The 18037-nt window shown below is 56.3% G+C and overlaps 1 long non-coding RNA gene and 1 other non-coding gene across 2 annotated transcripts; both read left to right on the forward strand.

Moving 5' to 3' along the window:
• Positions 1 to 2399: 2399 nt before the first annotated feature.
• Positions 2400 to 13095, forward strand: LOC134525953 (uncharacterized). Its single transcript, XR_010073869.1, has 3 exons — positions 2400 to 2843; positions 9720 to 10119; positions 12105 to 13095. It is a non-coding gene; the product is annotated as an uncharacterized LOC134525953 (long non-coding RNA).
• TRNAR-UCU (transfer RNA arginine (anticodon UCU)) lies at positions 8388 to 8461 on the forward strand. Its single transcript has one exon. It is a non-coding gene; the product is annotated as a tRNA-Arg (tRNA).
• Positions 13096 to 18037: the final 4942 nt, after the last annotated feature.

Here is an 18037-nt window from a genome sequence, read left to right on the forward strand (position 1 = left end):
AGTGCTTGAGTTCCCGTGGCCGGAGGACTGGCACCCCTCAGCATGAAGAAATGGTCTTGCTGTAGGAAAACTTTGCAGGAACTGTCTCCATGGGTCTTGTGACAACCCTATTTTATTTTCCCAAACTTCCTTCTGTTTGGCTTGCCCTAGACATTGTTTTCCTGCTCTACTACAGGCTCTCGCACTTGCTGCTTTGCTACTGAGGAGAAACGTGGACTAAGAGTGGCACCAAGTGGGCATATATGGGAACAGAAGAACTAAAGCACAGCATAAGGGGATGTTAGAGAGGAAATAAATGGGACTAAGGCTCTCCATAAAGACCTTTATGAAAAGGGCATCCCACAAAGTGGAAGTCTAGCCCTGAACGGGAGGTTGGGTGGTGGACCTCCAAAGACTCTTCCTCCAACATGGCTCAGGTGTACCAGGAAAGGTAAAGGGGATGTAGAAGAGCAGTCCAGCCTCTTCTCACACAACATTGTCTACAGAGATCCTTCCCACCAGCAGCAGAAGAGTCCCAGCAAAACGGGGACCTGGCAAAGGGGACACACAGCACACCTGCAGACTCTTGTAGCCTCTCGTCACCCGTGATTCCTGGCGAGGCATCAGTAGGCAGCACCCTCTGGTTCTGCAAACTAGCCACAAGAGCTTTTGGAGGCCTGTGAGCACACCCTTTCCAGTCTCTTTAGCCTCCGTGTTTAAATACATCGCCTTCCTCCTGAAGCTGGTGTCCTCCAGAGCCATTTCATTTACCAGTTCTGGGATCCCAGCTTCCGAGTAGGGGTCTTTCACCTCTCTGGATGAGAGGAGAAAGCAATCCTGCTGTTCCTGCTCAGGATCAGTAGGGTTGTAGGGTCTGTTTCTGCTACCTAAATAAATGCCATGGGCTTGTTTCGACCTCCTGAAGATCTTTGGGCCCACTGCTGTCCTGCAGCAATTGGTTTCACGGGTGAAACCCACGTGAAGAGTTTGCAGTGTGTTGCCACCACTACTGATGTGTTCTCCATCCTCAGATGGGGTTGGACTAGATGATCTCCAGAGGTCCCTTCCAGTCCTACCATTCTGTGATTCTGTGAAATCTGCTCCTGCTGCCTGGCTAAACCTCCGTAGGGACCCCCCCAGTTTACCTTCCCTTTGTGTTAGACACCTCTTAATTTTTATTCTTTTATTCCTCAAGGAAAAACAACCAACCAGAATAATACAAGAACCATACATTAAAAGCAAAAGCCCAGCTTGTGGCCGTAAAGGAGGGTGTTTCTTATGCATTTTAGAATCAGAGAATGGTTCGGGTGGGAAGGGACCTTGAAGACCATCCAGTTCCACCCACCCTGGGCAGGGACACCTCCCACCAGCCCACGTTGCCCCAAGCCCCATCCAACCTGGCCTTGAACCCCTCCAGGGATGGGGCAGCCACAGCTTCTCTGGGCAACCTGGGCCAGGGGCTCACCCCCCTCACAGCCAAGAATTTCTTCCCAATATCTCATCTGAATCTCCCCTCTTCCAGTGGAAAACCCTTCCCCCTCGTCCCATGGCTCCCCTCCCTGCTCCAGAGTCCCTCCCCAGCTTTCCTGGAGCCCCTTGAGGGACTGGAAGGGGCTCCAAGGTCTCCGTGGAGCCTTCTCTTCTCCAGGCTGAACCCCCCCAGCTCTCTCAGCCTGTCCCCACAGCAGAGGGGCTCTTTTGCTTCTTGTTACACCCCGGCGTTGATTCCCCCCATCTGTGGGGGATCTGCGGGGCAAACCCCGCTGGGCAGAGCCGGCCGCAGTTCCCCGAGTGGGGCTGCTCCCATGGCGGCTCGTCGGCCGTGGCCACGGTGGGGACGAGGGCTTTCCACCACGTATTTCATATGGGGCCTATAAGAAAGCTGGGGAGGGGCTGTTTGCAAGGGCACGGAGCGACAGGATGAGGGGCAATGGTTTAAACTAGAGCGGGGCAGGTTTAGATCAGCCATGAGGAAGAAGTTCTTTCCACTGAGGGTGGTGGGACACTGGCCCAGGGTGCCCAGAGAGGGGGTGGAGACCTGGAGACATCCAAGGCCAGGCTGGATGAGGCTCTGAGCAACCTCATCCAGTTGACGATGTCCCTGCTTTAAAGGGCTGGGTGGCCTTTAGAGGTCCCTTCCAACCCAACACATTCTATGATTCTATGGTTCTACTTTGCTTGTTTTGTCTTTGTTACTTTTCCCTTCCAGCGGAGGGAAAAAAAAAAAAAACACCAACCCAAACAAACAAAGAAACAAACCCCAAAACCACAACCCCAACAAAGAGCTCCCTGTGAGGAAACGGCCCCCGAGGGGCCGCCCGCCTGCCCAGGCCCCGGCCGGCCGCGGCGGGAAGGGCGGCCCGGCCGCCTCAGCCCTTCTCCCCGTCCTCCCCTGCCGCCCCCCCGCCCCATTCCCATGGAAACCCCGTCCGGCTGGGCCGCCCCGGGCGGAAAGGGCAGGCCGAGAGGGGACAAAGGAGCCGGGGGAAGTGCCGGAAAGGAGGGAGGAAGCCGAGGTAGAAGAGGCCCGGGCGGGCCCAGCCGAGGAGCGCAGAAAGTTGGAGCTGAGAGCGGAGAAGACGGAGCCCGGAGCCGCGGGAGCTTTGTGTGGGGCCGGGAAGGCGCCCGGAGAGCCGCCCCCCCCCCCCCCTTCCTCCATCTTGGCCGGCCTCGGGGCGGGGGCCGGGGCCGGCGGGGCCTGTCCCGCTGTGGCGGGGGGAGCCGGGGGGGCCGGTTCGGGGGGGGCCGGGACACCCGAGGTGGCCGAAGCTGCAAGAAGACACCAAGTTGTGGAAGGAAAAGAGCTGAAACCAAGACCTGGGGAGCGGCAGAGGGGGCGCCTCAGTACCTCAGGCTGAGCGAGCGTAAGTGACCGACGGGATTTGGGTTACCAGAGAAATCCTGTGAGAGTTGGCGTTTGTTTGTTGGGTTTTTTTTCAGAGGGGAAGAAAAAAAGAGGCAAAACCTGAAACGTGGAGATTAGAAGGGGCCTGGGGTGGGGGTGGAAGGAGCTTGGCAGAGCCTGGGCAAGCAGCCAGCACGGTGCTGGGAGGTCCCGGTGGGTGTCACCGCCATGTCCCGGTGGCTGGGACGGTGTCACCGCCATGTCCTGGTGGGTGTCACCCCCATGTCCCGGTGGCTGGGACGGTGTCACTGCCATGTCCCGGTGGGTGTCACCGCCATGTCCCGGTGGCTGGGACGGTGTCACTGCCATGTCCCGGTGGGTGTCACCCCCATGTCCCAGTGGCTGGGACGGTGTCACCCCCATGTCCCGGTGGGTGTCACTGCCATGTCCCGGTGGCTGGGACGGTGTCACCGTCATGCCCCGGTGGGTGTCACTGCCATGTCCCGGTGGCTGGGAGGGTGTCACCGCCATGCCCCGGTGGCTGGGAGGGTATCACCGCCATGTCCCAGTGTTGGATGGGTGTCACCGCCATTCCCGGCTCTGGGAGAGGTTGGAGCCACCAGTTGAGCGTGGAGAAACGGGGCAGGTTGTGCCCACCCTGCCCGGACACGGCCGGGTATCCAGGGTAAGCCAAGACACTGCGCCTTCACCACAATACACAAACCCTAGCACTGCGCGAGGATAGCAATTTGCAGCTAAACTTGTAATTTTAGGGGTAAAATACTAGTTTGCGTTGGTTTTTTTTTTTTTAGTGAAAATAACATGACGCTGTGTTAGGATTCGGTGGGTCAACATTCCTTGGAAGAAAGGAGAGGTTCCAGTCCCTTGGCCCTAAAATCTGCCCTGAATTTTTGCAGCATGAACGGCTCTGTCCTGCTGGCGACATCAAACTCCATCAGACCTAAAAGGTTTTTGGCTCTCGTGACGCTAGCAGCGTGCACAGATTGCTAATGCCAGTTTTCAGTGAAGAATAAAGGAAGAGGGAGTGGTTTTGCCTTCTGGGTGCTTCAAATCTTGCTTGGACCTGTTGGAGCAGGGCCGGAGGAGGCCCCAGAGATGCTGGGAGGGCTGGAGCCCCTCTGCTGTGGGGACAGGCTGAGAGAGCTGGGGGGGTTCAGCCTGGAGAAGAGAAGGCTCCGGGGAGACCTTGGAGCCCCTTCCAGTCCCTCAAAGGCGCTCCAGGAAAGCTGGGGAGGGACTCTGGAGCAGGGAGGGGAGCCATGGGACGAGGGGGAAGGGTTTTCCGCTGGAAGAGGGGAGATTGAGATGAGATATTGGGAGGAAATTCTTGGCTGTGAGGGGGGTGAGCCCCTGGCCCAGGTTGCCCAGAGAAGCTGTGGCTGCCCCATCCCTGGAAGGGTTCAAGGCCAGGTTGGACGGGGCTGGGGGCAACAGTTGTGTGTGTGTGTGTATATATATATATATAATCTTAGATACTGAGATGACAGCTGAGCTGGTTTTTCAAAGAGCATCCTCTGTAATGTAACTGTAAGCTTGTAGAAAAATCTTGCTGAATTGTGTCCTGGCCCTGCAAGCTTCAGGACGGCCACCAAAGCCAGCCCAAAAGCTTCTGAAACTGGCTCTGTGTCTCGCTATGACACCTAAATTATCAGGGGGAGCAAAATACAGGAGCCCCTGATGAACCGTCGCAGTCCCACAGTCAAAGGTAGGGTCAGAAAGGCGCTGGAGGGTTTAAAGACGCATGGGATGTGGTGGTGAAATCAAGTGCGAGGTGCCTGGCTGCGTTTTGGATGGCTGGCGAAAGAAGGAAGGAGCAATAAAGAAAGGATCACAAGTTTAGGAAAAAGACAAGAATATACCTTGCAAATTGTAAGGGTTTGGGGAAAACGCTTCTGCGTTGTGGATACGCAGGTTAAGGGGCTTCATGGCCTGCAAGCGTGCGGCTTCTAAAGCTTTATCCTGAGTGTGGTGGGACTGGCTCTTTGGTGGCTCTCGGAAGTTTTATTCGGTACTAGGGCAGTTGTGTAAACTATAAAGCCTTTAGCCACGAATGCCTTAAAACAGCCCCAGCTCTGATACGGATTTGCTATTGTTTAGGTGTACAAAGAGATTTTTTTCGAGTCTCTCGGCACTGACGATGCTGCCCTAGAGCAGCTTGACGTGAGGTGGCACCTTACGGCTCAAGGAAGCCATCTCACTGCTTCAGTCTGTGTCTTGCAAAAGGCCTTTCCCACCTGTTTCTAAGGTAGTACGTGATCTCGGTTCACCCCGGTCCACTGCATCCTTGCTCATGTTCTTCCTGTCTGCAGCAGATTTGTTGCTGGGAGGCCATCAGGGATGAGCTGTGGGCCACTTTGCCACTTGCTTGGACCCCCTGCGGCTTTTTCACTCCCACCACACTTCTGCGTGCTGGGGACACGCGCGCATTATAAGCACCTCCTCCTCTGTATCCAAAGAGGGATATTGCACAACTTACTGAACTCCATTGTGATCTCTTCCCGCAGAAATGGGTGTGTTGGCACATCCCAGCACCAAAAATAAGCTACCTGCCCCTCTGTGCTGCTCGTTCCAGTCTCTGCTTCCCAAGTATGTCCTATGGGGGGACGGCAGAGGGACAGCCGGTACCCTGGGGAGAGTGGCCAAATCCCTGAAGGTGCAAAGACGGGCACGTGTGCCGCTGGGCTCTGCGTTATTTGAAGACATATGAGAGCAAAGGCAGGTTGCGGAGCTGCGACAAGCTCCGGTCAGGAGGAACTGGGGGTTCTTTCAAATCCCATCTGCCCGCCGACCCCTGGGATGCGGCTGCCCACAAAGCCACAGTCGTCCTTCTGAGATTGGTTTAATTTCAATACTTCAGCTCCAGATTTTCCGCTTGCTGACAGAACTGTTAATGGCTTGAAAATAGGCACTGCTCTTGAGGAGCAGCCTCCCAAAATCATATTACAAGAGCCGGTTGTTGTCCTCTCTCGTGAGGAATGCACATCGTGCAGCCACAGGCTGGGGGGGAGGTTTTTTTCTTCCTTTCTGTTCTATATTAGTGCTTTATAACTTTGTCTAAGATTTATTATATGACTTTTTTAAGCGCAGCCTTTGTTTGCCCTGTAGATAGGTATTTTTTTTTTTTTTTAGACTTTGAGTTTTTCTCAAGGCACTGCTGTGATGACGGCGCTACAGACTGGCACTACGGTTGGTTCACAGAGTAATTTAGTTCAAGGATTATCGATTTCCTGGGTATCTTTTGCAGCAGGAAGGGTTGTATCTGATAGAAGTTAAACCCCTGCCTTCTTTCCCACCACTTCTAGCTGGATTTTACTTGTCAAGACAACCGTAAACCTTTCCAAAGCCCCAGAGCATCAGTAAAAAGGAAAAAAAAAAACAAAACCAAACCCAAATTCATTGGTATTGCATTAGATGTGCTGAGATTGTTAGCGCCGTGCCTCTTCTTGGTAGCGCCACGTGATTTCACGGCCCGGTTTGTGTAAAAGTCGGTTCTTCGCCAGCCGAGACGGGAGGCACGGATGCTTAGCATGGAGTTACCAACGGAATTTATTCTTTTGTGTCTTAGCTATGTGCAGAGCGGTGCCCCGGCCTCGTGCATGGAGGACACGGATACGGAGGAAAGCAGGGATTATATACGCGATGAGACAGTTGTATAGACCAGTCGCGTTTTTCATGTTGAGGGGTGGGCTAATAGATCGCTGTTGCTCCCGTAATCAGTGTGTACTTGGCCCACGCAGGATCCGTACGCGCTTGTTCCGTGTGGGTGGTCCACACCTACGGTCAGTGGCGCCAGGTCTTCGTCGGTCTAAACTGGTACTTATGTCCCAGTCCGACTACGTTGGGCCCAGGAGAGGTTCTCAATGATTTCCAAGCGTGAGATTAAGACACAAACGATGTCGGATGCTGCTCACCGCAGGTTCATTGTTATTCCCCAGCCATAGTCGCTGAGACGAGTGATAGAGTAAAGGTGGAAGTAGAGGAAAGGCAGAAAGGAGCAGCAGTATTACAGAGCACGGCAAGAGTGTAGTCACCACCACGGGCCCGACGACGTCTCGGCGGTCCTCTGGAATTTCAGCGGCGTCCCGTTGATAGAATCTTCATGGTTGGAAAGGACCTTTGAGATCATCGAGTCCAACCGTGGTTCTCAAGTCGTGGTGGTGGTGAGGGGGTCTCGCTTCCAGTTGTGGTGGGTCACCGCATCAGTTATAGTCCAGGTCGGTCCGTAGCTTGACCAGTCAGCGTGATGGTGGCCTTTGCCCAGCTAACTGTCGTTTGACACGGTGGCCGTATGAGCTCTTCCTGCCCCTTGCTGCTTGGGCAGCACTTGGCTCAGCACAGTCCTCATGCCTCAGCGAGTTTGGGGTATCGGGACACATCTGGGAAAGCCCCCAGGTCAGCAGGGTCTCCCATAAGCAAAGACCCACACCCTTTTCAGGTGATGGCAATCTTGGGTGGGGACTGATAAGCAAGAGAATGGTCTGCAGAAGGTGCTAAATAGACACAAGTGAGCTTCTTGCCAGCTGCAAGCCCGGCCGTCGATTTGCAGAAGCTTAAGCAAGCTTTGAGACAATTATTTTGAGGTTCCAGGCTCTCACGCTGGTGCCTGGTACAGGTGGTGGTAGGGTTTATCCGTCGTTCCGGTCAGTTGTACGCCGGCTTCCATCGAAGGGCAAATCTCATATCGCTTTATCCTTGGGGTGGGGTGTTCTCAGCTGGTGGGACCTGGCTTAGGTTGGGTTTTGTCTTCAGGTCACAGCGACCCCGAGGTAAAAGCTCGTCAGCTTTAGCATCTCGCCTTTCACGTTTGTCCCTAATTAAGAGCATGTTTTGTGAGTAAACAATACTCTAAAACTCACGCGTTCTAGAAATGCAGAATGTGTTCGTTCACAACAAAGAATCGCGTCACGGGGTTTGATCGATTGTTCAGTAGCTCAGCGGATGTAAAGGGATATTTCCTGTTGTTTTGATGTAATCTTAATTTTTTTTCCAATGGAAGATGCCCACAGAGAAACATTAAACCCTCGATTGACAGCTTGCTGAAAATAAAAACACGATAGCTGCTTTTTCCTTCTACTTCTCAGCTCAGGCCACAGGTTTCTGCATTTTTCGTCGCGACAGAGCTTTCTTCCTCATTGTTAGCATTCAGTGTCGGAAGCTAAATCCGCTTTCATCTCTCTTGGCTTCTGCAGTGAGGATGCTGAGGGAGATGCAGCAATTAACTCTACTCCAGGATTTAGCTCTGCCCTCGGTCGAGCTAGAGGTGCTGCGGAAAGCTTGCCAGAGAGGAAGATAGAAGCCTGCATCCAGGTTTTTGCTGCATCCCTGCTGCCGAGAGAGATGTAGATCCTTCCCAGAATTATCGCCCATCCCTGTGGAAGAAGGGGGTGCCGAGAGCTGGCGATTTGCAAGGGAGATCAATCTGGGCAGCGGGTTTTCGCGCTGCCTCGGCACCGCGCTGTGAGAGGGGGGTGTTGAGACCCTCCGGTGATGGGGGGGCTGCGGGATTTTTCAGTTCTGGTGCGGATGCTGCGCTCACGGTGAGGTCTCTGTGGCGCAATGGACGAGCGCGCTGGACTTCTAATCCAGAGGTTCCGGGTTCGAGTCCCGGCAGAGATGATCTCCAGGCAGGTGTCTCTTTTGTTTTCATGCATCTTCCTTTATAGGTCCCAATCCGTTACATTTATAACGCCCCTGAGGGCTTCAGATGGGAAGATAACGACTTTTCACGACACAGCTGATGCATGTAACGTTCGTGCGTGTGCTCCCTTTCTGAGGCATCTCTCTCTGATCGTATTCCCCTTTCCTCATTCCTTTTGGTACCTCCGGAATAACGAGGTGTTTTAACCCCACTTCTTTCCCCCGATAGTGCTCATGGGTCCCATCTTTGATACCTTCTTAAGAAAAGTATCGTGCTTTCCAGTAGAAATCAGGTAGCTAGGCAGCCTTCTGTGGCTATTTCGTGTGATAAATGAGGTCATTTCTTTTCAAATGCCTGGACAAAAACCCCCAAAAAGTAGGTCTATATTCTGAATTTCCACCTGTGGTAGTGCAGAACTCCTGGGCCGCGTTGCGACGGCAGGACCGGCCAACCTTGTGTTCTTGGTTGCGGATGAAGGGGAAGAGCGAGTAATTCACTACAATTAGATTTCTCAAGGTTCAAAGATTGTTTGGGACCGATAATTTGCAGAAGGAGAAACATCTTGATTTCCTAGGCTAACCTCTGTATCTGTTTGTGTGCCTGTGCAATTTGACTTAGGAAATTCCGTCGTGAGTTTTGGGTGAACCTTGCCGTTTTCCAACCTTTAGCTACGTTGCTGTGTTGATTATAGCAAATTTTACTAAATCCCTCTGATAACTGGATGGCGAATAAGTATTGTTAAAAAATCGTACAGCCTAGTCCTGTGTTAATGAATCTTGAATTGCTGCTACCTCAAAGTTGTGTAGGATCCGTAATATTTCTTCCGTCACAAATTGGCGTAATTGGCAGGATCTTAAAAAAATCTACATTTATGACACCACCTTCTAGAAATTCTTTGCCAAACGCTCTTATTTTTTTTTGGTTTTACTTAAAAGATGCACGTTTGGTGGCAGCCACCTCCACATCTCTGGGGGGGTTCCTCTTCCTAAGTAGCAAATTGACTCTTTTTCTTTCATGGATGTTCTGAGGTATTAGCACGTAACTTCTTACGCGATCTCCTTGCTGTCAGTAGCGAGACGAGAAGGAGGGGAGCCGCAGGGGAGTGCAGTGAATGGGTTTCGGTGGGGGCTGCTGGAGGGGGCTTTTCCAGGCTGCTGCAGCCGTTGGTTACGGTGGAGAAGTGCTGAAGGTTGGAGGAAGGGTGCTTGACCTGGGTGCTTCATGTACACTCTTCAGAGAGAAGTTCCTATCGTTGGAGATGTCTTGATGTACGCTCAGCTCTGGAGAGCCAGGTTTGCCGCTTGGACGCGTGAAGCTTGTGGAATAAATATAGAAGGTGTCCTTGGATCAGCCAGGTCCATTCCGATCTCCACAGGGACCCCGGTCTCCGTCCATCTTTCTACACGCCCTGGAGAGAAGGTTACCTTCAAAGATCAAGCCTTATCCCAGGACCAGGACGCATCACGATTTCAGTTCATCAGGAGCAGAGAAATACGTTTGCGTTTGGGTCACCCAACACTCCCTTCCTCAACCTTTCCGCCTGCGAGCATGCCGCGCGGCACGCCTGCCGAGACCCCCCCCATTGACGGGATTTCCAGTCTCTGGTGGAAAACCAGTCCCCCTCTCTCAGCTGCTGGTGAGCTTGGCTGGTTTCTTTTTCTCCTTGTGGTGTCTGTGCCAATGCCAGAGTTCAGCTGCTTTGGGAGACCAGCCCCTGGTGGTGCTGGGTGTTCCTCACCCACGTTCATCATGACGTAGGTGTCATGGCCATGACATCCGGGGGGGCCCCGAAAGGCCAGAAGGAGATTGTTCTGAGAAAGAGAAAATATGTGGACAGCGAGCATGGGCGTGCACACACGCACAAAGTAAAATTTGGTAGGAATGAGGGGAGAAAGGAGAGATTTCCCTGCACCCCTTGAGATCCCCCCAGAGTGCTCTGGGACCCCCCATGTTCTCCCAGGACCACTCTGGAGCCCTCCAGGACCCCCTGGGACCCCTGATGTTCCCCCTGGGACTCCCTGGAGCTTCCTGGGACCCTCCCACATCCCCTCCAGGACCCCCCAGCATCCCCTGGAGCCCCCCAGGACACCCCAGAGCCCTCTGAGAACCCCTGGAGCCCCCTCCTGGTACCCCCCACATCCCCCTGGGACCCTCCTTGGACCCTCCAGAGCCATCCAGAATGCCTGGGACCCTTTGTGTTCCCACAGGACTCCCTGGAGCCTTCAGGGACACCCTACATTCCCCCTGGGACTCCATGGAGGCCCCTGGGACCCTCCAACACCCCCTCCAGAACCCCACAGATACCCCTGGAGCCCCCCAGGATAACCCAGAGATCCCTGGGATCCCCTGGAGCCTCCCCCAGTACCCCCTACATCGCCCTGAGACGCTTCTGGGACCCCACACATCTCCCGAGAGCCCCCCAGGGCCCTCTGGGACCCCTCATGTTTCCCCAGGGCTCCCTGGAGCCTTCTGGGACTCCCCCCCACATGCTCCCAGGACCCCTCTGGGACCCCCAGAGTCCCCTGGAGGCCCCGAGGACACTCCAGAGCCCTCCAGGACACCCTGGGACCTCTCATATTCCCCCAGAACTCTCTGGAGTCTTCTGGGACCCTTCTGAGCCCTCCAGAACCTCATGGGACCCTCCAACACCCTCTCCAGGACACCCCAGAGCCCTGTGGGACCCCCTGGAGCCCCCCTGGGACCCCCACCCACCCCCTGAGAGCCCCCCCAGAGCCTTCTAGAATCCTCTGGGACCCCCTGCAGCTCCCTGGGACCCTCCTACACTGCTCACAGGACCACCTGAGCCCCCTGGAGCCCTCCAGGACACCCCAGAGCCCTCTGGGACCCACTGGAGTCCCCCCAGTACCCCCCACATCCCCCTGGGACCATCCTGGGACAGCCCCCCATGCCCCCCGTGTCCCCCAGGACCTCCTGGGACCCCTCATGTTCCCCCAGGACTCCCTGGAGAATTATGGGACCCCCCACACCCCTTCCAGATTCCCCTGGAGTTCCCCCAGCACACCCCAGTTTCCTCTTGGACCCCCTGGAGCCCGCCCCCCCCAGTACCCTCCACATCCCCCTGGGACACTCCTGGGACCCCCCACACCCCCTCAGAGCTGCCCAGAGCTCTCTAGAATCCCCTTGCACCCTCTGGTGCCCCTTGTGACTCCCCATGGGACTCCCCCGAGCCTTCTGGAGCCCCCCAGGACACCCCAGAGCCCTCTGGGACCTTCTGGGTCCCCACACACCCCTTGAGAACCCCCCAGAGCCCCCCGGTACCCCTTGGAGCCACCTGGGACCCTCACACACCCCCTTATAGAGCCCCCTGCTACCCCCCGCATCTCTCTGGGACCCTTTGGGCTCACCCCCCCCCCCCCCGACCCAACGAGAGCCCCCCAGGACACCCTGGGACCCTTCATGTTTTCCCAGGACCCCCGGAGCCTTCTGGGACCCTCCTACACCTCCCCAGGGCCCCACAGATCCCCCCCTGGTGCCCCCCAGGACACCCCAGAGCCCTCTGGGACCCCCTGGAGCTCCTCCTGGTACCCCCCACATCCCGTTGGGACCCCTCACACCCCACTGGGACCCCCGTAACACACTCTTCTCCCCCCCCCCCACCAGGTGACACCAGCTCCTGCCAAATCCCCTGGGAGCACCGGAGCCTGACGGAGCGTTTTGGCAGCGGAGAGATGAGTGAGTGAGAGAGGAACCGAGCGGGAACCCCCGGGACGGGGGAGAGAAGGATAAAGCAGCTGCGGAGCAGAGACCGACGGGGGGCTCTGACGGGATGAGAGAGCGGGAAAGGGAGCTGAAGCCCTACGAGGTGCTGTGGAGATCGAGGAAGGGATTTGCTCTAAGTCTTTAAAAAGAGGCAACCGAACGTAACGGGGTTTTTCCAAATATTTAGGCGGCGTGCTCTTGACTTCTGTCCGGCTTTCAGTGGCGCGTTCCCCCGCCAGCCCAGCAGCACCTCTCTCGGGCAGTGCCGCCGGCCAGATGTCCCTCCTCCTTGTGTAGCGCACAAAAAGCCCCGCAGTCCGATTATAACTGTGTATTTTGGGGAGAGAGAGAGAGTGTCGTGGTATCAATTCCCAGCTGTGCGAGCTAAAGTACCGCCAGAGGAAAGTCAGATACTTTTATAGCGTATTTTTATTGGGTGCACGTAAACCTATCGCTCACCTTTTCAGGGAAACGGGAAGGGGCCGGTGTTGCCCAGCGCCGGCCGGAGGGTTCGCTGTTACACTCAGAACACGTTCGAAATGGCATCAATTCGTCTTAATCCTGATTTTAAGGGTTTGGATGGCTCCGGCTTCTGCGGGCTGTGCTGTATTTCGAGCTGAGCTGTTTCCCCACAATCCTCCTGTAGCTCAGCTCCTGTCCCGTCCCTCAGTCTGACGGAATTCCTGTCTTTTCTGCTAGTTATTTAGCCCGCTGAACTCTTTAATTGGGGATTTTTGTTTTCCAGGTGCCTCGTTGGGCGCGTCTGGTGCTGCTCGAGAGATGCCCCAGCCCAGGTTTGCAGCCGGTGGCGGAGCCCCCCTGAGAGGAAGAGGCCGGCCCTGGGTCTGGGCGTTTTGGGCCTTTTTTTTTTTTTTTTTTGGTGAATAAAAAGCCGGGGGGTGTCTGAGGGGGGTGATGATGTCATTTGGAGCACCCTGATGTCACCGGGGGGGGGGCGATGATGCGGCGGAGGAGCAGGTGAGTGGGGGATGTGGGGGTCACAGGGGGTTCCCCCTCAAAAGAGGTGGGTCACGGCCCCAAAATGTCTGAAAATTCATGGAGGGCGATTAAAAAAAAACCCGCTAGAACCTGTAACTGTGGGTGTGAGGCGTTGAAAGAGAGAAAAATCATTTATATATATATATATGTAAAAAAAATAATTTATGTATGTGAGTACAAAATAAAATCCTGTCTCTCTCACCATTCTGTGATTCTGTATTACATAAAAGATCTTAGAATATAACATTTTTTTAAAAATTGCTTATAAAAAGATACTGACGCGTCAAAACAGATAGTCCTGGTGTTTATGTAAGTGTTAAAGTCTAAGTAGACCTAAGTCTAGAGAGAGATTCTATGTAAGTGTAAAAAGATTATACATATTCCCTAAATATATATGTGTGTGTGTCTAAATATATACATGAGTGTAAATAATGGTATACATGGTATATATATACCACTATATATATGGTATATAAGGTGTATATATGCTATGTAAGGTTTCTAAAATGCATATAAAGCATATTTATAGAAAGCGTTTAGAAACTCGCCCTCTAATCTCTCTTGAAGGCGTCGAAGTCATTTATCCGCAGCTGCCCCTTCCCCTTCTCCTTTTCCCGTCCCGCTTTGGGGCCCATTCCCCCACAGCGGGGACTTTCCCCCGCTTAACCCTGGTTAACAATTGTTAACGGTGGTTAATTGGTAATGGTTAACCATTTTCTGTGGGGTTTTCTCTATGGCCCAAACTGCCATAGAGACGACCGTGGGAGGACTGAGGGGCCACTTCCGGCGTGTCCTGGAGGACTGAACTGCGAGAAAGAACTTCTGGACGACTGACAGGCACTTCCGGTGCCTTGGAGGACCGCGTGGCCGTAGAGCTAGACACACAGAAGGCTGACGGGCCCGTCCGGGAGCGCGGTAAGAGCCGGTACCAGAGCGCCGATGGCCGCTTTCGGGGCCGGGCGGGCGGCACAGAACCCGCTCCGGGTGGTGGGGAGCCCGCCGGGCCCGGCTCGCCTTCCGACCGCCGCTCTGCGAGGCTCGGCGCCGGGTCGGGCCGCGAAGCCGCGCATGCGCACGAGCTGCGGCACTGACGCACAGCGCCCCCGGGGGCGTGGCCAGGGCGGCTGGGGGGCGTGGCCAGGGCGGCTGGGGGGCGTGGCCAGGGCGGCTGGGGGGGCGTGGCCAGGGCGGCTGGGGGGGCGTGGCCAGGGCGCCCGCGCGGCTCCCCACCCGCAGGACCGGCCGCCAGGCGGCAGCACCCCCTTAATTATCCAGCGCTCATTAGTGTGATGAGCAGTGACCGCTCTCAGCCCACTTTAGTCCAGCCAGGGACCGTACCCGCTTACCGGGTCGCGGGGCTCCCGGCCCCGTCCGCCCTCGCAGCCCAGGCAGGGCCAGCCAGCACCTCTGCACCCAAAACCTGCGGAACAAGGGTTTTCCCCCCAAAATGAGCCCCAGGGACGCTGCATCGCACCGCGGGGGCACTGGGGCTGGGTGTGTGTGTGCATGTGACAGCAGCGAGTCCGACAGGGACCAGGGAGGGAGGCGGTGAGGGGGCACCTCATCCACAACGTAAAAATCAGTGATTTTGGCTTTTGAGCATGAAATTTTATTTATTTTTTCCTTTCTGGCTGCACAAATACATTTAAACTCACGTATCTATTTACACAAATATATATATATATATTTAGAGAATTTACATTATCTGTTTACACTGATATAGAAAATCTGCTTAGACTTATACATTAACACTTATGATCTAAAATATCAATTTAGGCTGTCTGCTTACGCATCTATTTTGACACTAATATCTTTTTATAAATAGATTTTTAAAGTATTTTAATATTCTAAGATCTTTTACATAATACAGAATCAATCATAGAATCCTTAGAGGGTTTTATTTTGAACTCATTTTGCGTACATAAACAAATATTATTTCTCAATAGATATAAAAAAATGAGAGATTGTTTTCTATTTCAATGCCTCACGCCCATAGTTACAGGTTTTAACATTTTTGTAATGCATACAAGGAATTTTCAAACATTTTGGGGCCGTGACCCACCTCTTTCGGGGATCCCCCACTGACGTGCTCCTCCGCAGCATCATGACCCCCCCAGTGACATTGGGGTGCCCCAAATGACATCATCAGCTCCCCAGGAACACACCCACCCCCTTTTATTCACCCCCAAAAAAGGCCCAAAATGACCAGACCCAGAGCTGGCCCCTTCCCTGAGATGCTCCGTCGGGCTCCGTCGCTCCCAGATGATTTAGCAGGAGCCGGTGTCGCCTGGGGGGGGGGAGAAGAGGGCATTATGAGGGTCCCAGGGGGTCCCAGTTGGGTGTGGGAGGTACCAGGAGGAGCTCCAGGGAGTCCCAGAGGGCTCTGGCGTGTCTGCAAGGGCCTCTAGGGGCTCCTGAAGGGCATGTGGGAGGGTGCCAGAGGGGTCCTGGGGGGTCCCAGGGGACTCTGGGTGGTCCTGGAGGGAATGTGGGAGGGTGCCAGGGGAAACGTTGGGTGGTCCCAGAAGGCTCCAGGGAGTCCTGGGGGAACATGTGAGGGGTCCCAGGGGGTTCTGTGGGGCCCCAGAGGGATGTGGGGGGTACCAGGAGGAGCTCCAGGGGTTCCAGACGGTTCTGGAGTGTCCTAGGGGGCTCCAGGGGTGTCCTGGGGTGGGGTGGGGGGGAGTGCAGGAGGGTCCCAGGGGGCTGCAGGGGGTCCCAAGGGATACTAGAGGGCTCTGGGGGGCTGTCAGGGGGTGGGGGAGCTCCCAGGAGGGTTCCATGGAGATCGGGGGGATATGAGGGGGGACTCCCAGAGGCCTCTGGGGTGTCAGGGGGGGCTCGGGGAGGTCCTGAAAGGGGTGTGGAAGGGTCCCAGGGGGAATGTGGGGGGGTCCCAGAAAGCTCTAGGGAGCCCTGGGGGAACATGAGGGATCCCAGGGAGTCCTGGGGGGCTCTGGTGGGGTCCCAGAAGGGACAACAGTGGGTCCCAGAGGGCTCTGGGGTGTCCTGCGGGGCCCCAAGGGGGTTCTGGAAGGAGTGCGGGAGTGTTCTGGGGGGTCCCAGTGGGTCCTGGGGGGAATGTAGTCCCCCCCCAGGCCCCCCTCAGCCTCCCCGTTCCCCCCCTGTCCCCCCTAAGAGCCCTCTCAGGACCGCCCCCCCCCTCAGCCCCCCCAACCCCTCTCAAGGTCCCCTCAACCCCCCCGTTCCCCCTCAGGATCCCCGCGTCCCCCCCCTCAGCCCCCTCCATCACCCTTCGAGGCCCCCCCCAGCCTCCCTCAAGTCCCACCTTCAGCCCCCCCCACACTCCCCTTGGGGATCCCCTCAGCCCCTCCGCCTCCACTCTGGGCCCCCTCAGGCCCCCCGTCATGTTTCCCGCCGCCCCCCGCTCACCTTGACGAGGTCCAGCTGCCTCACAACGTGGTCGTGGTGAACCCCCGGGCCCTGCCCGGTCGAGGACCCGCCCGCCGTGCCCCGCTTTCCCCCCGGGCCGCCCCGCTCCAGTTTCGAGCTGGCCGCCATTTTCCCCTGGTCCCCTCCGCTTCCGGAACGCCCCGTCCTGTCCCGCCCACGGCGCGCGCCTATTGGCCGCCGCCCGCCTCCTCCCTTGGATATCCTCGCTCCATTGGTCCAATGTCGCCGTCAATCCCCGCCGCGCTCCACCCCGGCGAGGCCATCCGTCCAATGGGAGCGCGGCAAGGCGCTCCGACCAATGGGAGCGCGGCGGCCGCGCACTGATTGGCTCACCCATGGTGAAGATGCCCCGGCGGGCGCGCGGGGCCGTTGCCGTGGCAACGGGGCCTTGCGGCGGGAAATTCACCCAAACCCGGCTTTTTGTCCTTAAAAACTTTGGAGAATTGGTCAGTCGTTGTCCCTTTGCCGTCGTTTGGGAAGAGCACAGTCATGTCGCAGGGCTGGCGGGCATTTCCAGCGTCCCCGGAGGCCGGCGGAGGCCACCTGGGCCTGCAGCGGGGGTGCGGGGACAGGGTGGGGATGGATGGAGGTACCACGGAAGTAACGGCGGGTGACACGGGGCGAGGGGAGAAAAACACAGCGGTGGGGACACCAGAACCCCTGCCCCGGCTGGGGTGTGCGGCACGGCGGGCCCCACACCGAGAGACAGCGTCCGTTGGAGACACCGACGCCTGCTCCCGCGCTGCAGCTTCGGACGTCGCGCCAACAGCCTGAGCAGGTCGGTAATTAAACTTAATTTGACCAGGTCGGAACACAAACCTTGCTTTAAATAGATATAACGCTGTTTCCAGGGCTGGGCGGAAAAATTGCCAATGTCCAGGGATTGCTCCCACAGCCAAGGTGCCAGGAGGGGAAGCCATGGCTTGTCCTCACGCTCCCTGGGGTAGGCACCCAGGATGGGCTCCCAGCACAAGGATGTCCTGTCCCCCGTGCCTGGGATGCTCCTGTCCCCCGTGCCTGGGATGCTCCTGTCCCCTGCATCTGGGACGTCCTGTCCCCTGTGCCTGGGATGTCCTGTCCCCTGCATCTGGGACGTCCTGTCCCCTGTGCCTGGGATGCTCCTGTCCCCTGCGCCCAGATGCTCCTGTCCCCTGAGCCTGGGATGTCTCGTCCCCAGCACTGGGGATGCTCCTGTCCCCTGCACCTCAGATGTCCTGTCCCCTGTGCCCGGGTTGTCCTATTCCCCACACACAGCCGGGACGTCCTGTCCCCTGTGCTCGAGATGTCCTGTCCACCACACGTGGGATGTCCTCCTGTGCCCGGGATGCCCTGTCCCCTGCACGTGGCATTTCTTGGCCCCTGCACCCAGAATGTCCTTCTGTGCCCTGCACCTGGGATGTCCTGTCCCCTGTACCCAGATG

The sequence above is a fragment of the Chroicocephalus ridibundus genome, chromosome 21 (genome assembly GCF_963924245.1).
Source record: "Chroicocephalus ridibundus chromosome 21, bChrRid1.1, whole genome shotgun sequence".
Taxonomy (NCBI): domain Eukaryota; kingdom Metazoa; phylum Chordata; class Aves; order Charadriiformes; family Laridae; genus Chroicocephalus; species Chroicocephalus ridibundus.